The sequence below is a fragment of the Solanum pennellii genome, chromosome 8, assembly GCF_001406875.1.
Source record: "Solanum pennellii chromosome 8, SPENNV200".
NCBI lineage: Eukaryota > Viridiplantae > Streptophyta > Magnoliopsida > Solanales > Solanaceae > Solanum > Solanum pennellii.
Window position 1 is genome coordinate 13,529,411 of NC_028644.1, and position 5,791 is coordinate 13,535,201.

Consider the following 5,791-nt stretch of genomic DNA (forward strand, 5'->3'; position numbering starts at 1 on the left):
TTATTCTCTATTTTAGGCTTTCCTATTTATTCTCTATTTTAGGCTTTCCTATTTATTCTCTATTTTAGGCTTTCCTATTTATTCTCTATTTTAGGCTTTCCTATTTATTCTCTATTTTAGGCTTTCCTATTTATTCTCTATTTTAGGCTTTCCTATTTATTCTCTATTTTAGGCTTTCCTATTTATTCTCTATTTTAGGCTTTCCTATTTATTCTCTATTTTAGGCTTTCCTATTTATTCTCTATTTTAGGCTTTCCTATTTATTCTCTATTTTAGGCTTTCCTATTTATTCTCTATTTTAGGCTTTCCTATTTATTCTCTATTTTAGGCTTTCCTATTTATTCTCTATTTTAGGCTTTCCTATTTATTCTCTATTTTAGGCTTTCCTATTTATTCTCTATTTTAGGCTTTCCTATTTATTCTCTATTTTAGGCTTTCCTATTTATTCTCTATTTTAGGCTTTCCTATTTATTCTCTATTTTAGGCTTTCCTATTTATTCTCTATTTTAGGCTTTCCTATTTATTCTCTATTTTAGGCTTTCCTATTTATTCTCTATTTTAGGCTTTCCTATTTATTCTCTGTAACCAAAAATACTCTGATTTATTAATATAAATATACCTCATAGCCGTGGAAGTTTACTCATAGGGTGTTACCACGAAATATTGGGTTCTCTCTCTCTCTCTCTAGATTTCTCATATCTTTCTCTTGAAAGTTCTTGTGTTCTTCATTCATCTAGTGTGTGTGCGTGAGTTCGATCCTAACAGAATGAACCTTTTACAGTGACTACCTTAGAAGGTGAGTCGGTAGTTTCTAAGAGAGTATATAGAAATTGTCATATAATGTGGACCAATAGAGTTACTCATGTGGAGTTAGTAGAACTCAATACGGTTGATTTTAATACTATTTTTGGTATGGATTGGTTGTATGCTTGCGTCGTCTCCATAGATTGTAGAACTAGGGTGGTGAAGTTTAACTTTCCAAATGAATCCATTTTAGACTTGAAGGGGAAAAATTATATTCCTAGAGGTCGTATCATTTCTTGTTTTAATGCTTGTATGATGATATCTAAAGGGTGTTAATACCATATAGTAAGAATCCATGGTTTAGACTCCGAAATTCCTCGTATTAACTCGGTCCTCGTATTGAGGAAATATTCAGAGGTCTTTCCAAATGATATTCCCACTATTCCTCTCGAATGGGAAATTTATTTTGGTATCGGCATGCTACCGGATATAAATCCCATTTGTATTAGTCCTTATCGGATGGCTCATGCCAAATTGAAAGAGTTGAAGACTCAACTTAAAGACTTACTAGAAAAGGGCTCTATTCGTCCAAGTATTTCTCCATGGGGTGCTCCGGTATTGTTTGTCAAAAATAAGGATGGGTCCCTTAGAATCTTTATTGATTGCCTCCAACTCAACAAAGTCACAATCAATAAAAAGTATCCTCTCCTTAACATTGATTATTTATTTGATCAACTCCAAGGTGCTAGTTACTTTTCCAAGATTGACTTGAGATCGGGATATCACAAACTTAAGGTGAGAGGTGAAGATATTCCCAATACGAAATTTCATACTAGATATGGTCAACATGTGTTCTTAGTAATGTCCTTTGGGATCACTAATGCTCCGGCGGCGTTTATGGACCTTATGAATAGGGTGTTTCGAAGCTAGCTAGATTCATTTGTCATTATCTTCATTGACGACATCATGGTATCTTCGAAATATAAGGTTGAACACATGGACCATTTGAGAGTGGTGTTGAAAGTTCTACAAGAACACCAATTGTTTTTCTAAGTATAGCAAATGTTAGTTTTGGTTGAGGTTGGTAGCGTTTCATGGTCATATTATATGTAGTGAAGGTGTGGAGGTTGATCAAAGAAATACTGAAGCGGTAAAAAATTGGCCTAGATTTTTGGCTCTTAAGGATATTAGGAGTTTCTTAGGCGTAGCCGGTTATTATAGAAGGTTTCTCGACGAGTTTGAATCCATTCCTTCCCCCTTGGAAACATTGATCCAAAAGAATGTGAAATTTTAGTGGTCGGAGGCATATGAAAAAAGCTTCCAAATGCTGAAGGATAGGCTTACTTCCGCTTCGATATATACTAGAGGGTACTAAGGCTTTTATGGACTATTGTGATGCATCTCAAGTCAGGTTAGGGTGTGTTTTTATGCAATATAGAAAAATTATAACCCGTGCTTCTTGGCAACTCAAAGTTCATGAGAAGAATTATTCGACTGATGAACTTGAGTTAGCGGCGGTGGTATTTGCCGTGAAAATATGGAGGCATTATCTTTATGGAGTTCATGTTGATGTATATAAGTCTCTAATACGTATTCACTCAAAAGGACTTGAATCTTTGGTAATAGAGATTGTTAAAGTTGTTGAAAAACTATGATATAAGTGACCTCTAACACCCTGGCAAGGCTAATGTGGTAGCGGATGCTCTAAGTTGAATGTCCATGGGAAGTGTGTCCCATGTGGAAGAATCCAAGAAAAACCTACTTAAAGATGTTCATAGGTTGGCTCGTTTAGGAGTTCGAATTTAATGTTCTCCAAATGGTGGTATGGTTGTGCATCATAACTACGAGTCATCTTTGGTGATTGAGGTGAAGTCTAAGCAACATCTTGATCCATTGTTAATGGAATTGAAACAATCGGTTCTTGGTAATATTAATGAGTCATTCTCCAAAGGGGTGATGGATTTTTTAGGTACCAAGGGAGTTTGTGTATGCCAAATGTGGATGATTTTAGGAATATCATCCTTGAGGAAGTTCATGGAGCCCGTTACTCTATTCATCCTGGTTTTAAAGCGATGTACCATGACCTTAGAGAAGTATTTTGGTGGGATGTCCTAAAAAGGGATATGGTGGAGTTTGTTGCAATGTTTTGTAATTTCAAACAAGTGAAGGCCAAACATCAAAAGATGAGTGGTCTACTACAAGAAATCCAAGTTCCTACTTGGAAGTGGGAAAATATTAATGTGGATTTTGTAGTAGGTTTCCCTCGAACTCGGAAGCAATATGACTCCATATGGGCGATAGTTTATAGATTGACCGAATCCTCTCACTTTCTTCCCATTAAGTCTACCTATTCGGTGGAAGACTATGCAAGGATCTATTGAGAAGATAGTGAGTCTTCAAGGGGTTCCTTTGTCGATTATATCGGATAGAAGTTCTCAATTTACGTCTAGATTTTGGAGATCGTTTCAAAGAGGTTTGGGTACTCAAATGAAGTTAAGCCTCGCGTTTCATCCTTAAACGAATGGTCAAACAGAGAGGACTATTCAAACTCTTGAACATATGCTTAGGGCTCGTATCATTTATTTCAACTGAAATTGGGATGAACACTTGCCTTTGGTGGAGTTCTCGTGTAACAATAGCTTTCATGTATCAATCTACATGGCTCTTTATGAAGCCTTGTACATTAGGAGGTGTAGATCTCCTATTAGATGGTTTGAGGTTGGTGAATCTTCTCTTCTTTGTCCATATTTGATCTATAAGATCTTGGAGAAATTTCAAATCATAAGGAACCGGTTGCAAACAAACTATAGTAGGCAAAAGTCTTTTGTCGATCATAGGAGAAGACACCTTAAATTTGAAGAGGGTGATAAGGTGTATTTGAAAATTTCGCCTATGAAAGCGATGCTAGATTTTGCAAGCAAGTGAGCTCAATGCTCGTTAACTAGGTTCCTATAAAATCTTTCTAAGGGTCGGTAAGGTTGAGTACGAGTTGAAACTCCCTATTGAACTATCTTCGATTCATCCTCTTTTTCACGTATCCATGGTTAAGAAGTGCATTGATAATCCCGAGCGTATTCTTCCTATTGAAGGTCTTGCTGTGAAAGACAACCTCTCCTATGAAGAAGTTTTGATGAAATCCTTCATCATCAAGTGAAAAGGTTGAGGAACAAAGAGGTGTCCTATGTAAAAGTTTTATAGAGAAACCACCTAGTTGATGGAGCAACATGGGAGGCAGAGGCCAACATGAATTCCCGTTATCCTCAACGCTTTGATAATTAAGTTAAGTTATTCTTTTTAATAATGAAAATGATAAGTTGTTTGCATTTGACCTGTATTGCAAAATTTTGCATAATTAATTTAAAAAGGTTTATGCTAACATGATTAATCATGGAAAAATGCTCTTTTTCTTGATTTGCCCTTATTTGTGTATTTTGTATATTTTTGACTTCATGAGTTGAAAGTAAGCATGTTGATATGTTGAGAAAGGAACTTTGGCATAATTGACTCTTTGATGATATGTTGATCTCATGTTGTTGTTATGAGATGGAAATTCCGCATGTTGTGACTTTGAGTCACTATGTGTAAATTTAATATTTTGAGTCATTATGAATATGCAAAATTGTTACTTTGAATCAAATTGTAACTCATGTTTATGATGTATATTGTTGGTTGGGCTACTAGTCTTGAGTCTATCCTTTCCCTTTTAATAATTAGTGTCATTCGGTGACGACAGTTCCTAAGGGGGGATAATGTAACACTCCCAAAAGTTAAGACCTAATATAAATTATAAAATGAGTTTTTGTAGGTTTAAATACTGTTTTATGATCTAATATAATGTATATAAGTCATCCGAGAAGTTTTAGATTCATGAAGTAAAAGAACATCCATGATGTCCGTAAACTAGCTTAATTGAACTAGTTGACGTCGCTATTTTCATGGATTTTTTCGGAGGGTCAAAAAAGGTGTAACACTTTTAAAAATAAATTTGTTAGTTATAGTGAAGTATAGAGGGTGTAAACGTCCAATAACGATGTCTAAGGACCAACCGAACGGTCATGGAGGAGGACCCCAACATGGGAGGGCAGGCAAAGCAACCGCTAAAGTTAAGAATCAGTGGGGTGATGTTCGATGTGCATCATACATGGACCTCAATGAATCAAATAATTTTTGGGAAATAAAATTCATGTTGGCCCCGCGATGGGGAGCTACTTCCCATATCCGGTAAAATTGTATTTTTGACATTTTGACTTCACAAAAAGACCCATTTAAGCGAGGGGTGTTTGGGTAATTTAGGGGGTGATTAAATATAGCCTAAGGGTCATTTTTAAGTCATTTTTCACTCACCAAAACCCAATTCCCAAAACAAAACTCAAAATCTCTCAGTGCTCTCTATTTTCTCTCTCCCCTAATTCCACCATTTGAGAAGGAACAAAGCTTAAAGATGAAGGTCAATTTCTCTATATCACTTCGATTTCTTTGATTAATTATTAATATGGTATGGGTTTTTCACTCTTGGGATTCCTTTCCCCAAGAGGCTCTATCAAAGTTGATTTCAAAATTCCCAATTCGATGGGGTATTCAAATTTTAATTGGTTTTCTTCTAAACTTAAAATTGATGATAAATTGTTATTTCCTAGGACTAATTGAGTATATATTGTTGATTAATAGATGTGAATTTATGCAATTTCATGTTGATCATTTTCTCTTCCCTAATTTCCCAAATCTTGGATCACAGTCTTTAATTGGTGGGAGTTGAAGAATGATTTTGATTATTAGACTTGTTCTATTTATTATAATTCATGTATGGATTGACTAGGGTAATGTATTGTCGGGATTTTATCTTTTTTTTTGACAAATTCATGATGAACCCTGATTCCTCTAACCCTAGGTTAAGAATTGATGTTAATTGAGATAGTGATGAGGCAATTGACCTAGTTCTTGTGTGAATTACTATTAATTGATGTTACTACACAAACTGTTGGAAATAATTTGTCGGTTGATGGTAAGACCATGATGATGGCTTTTGAAGGAGATGTGGAAAGTCCTC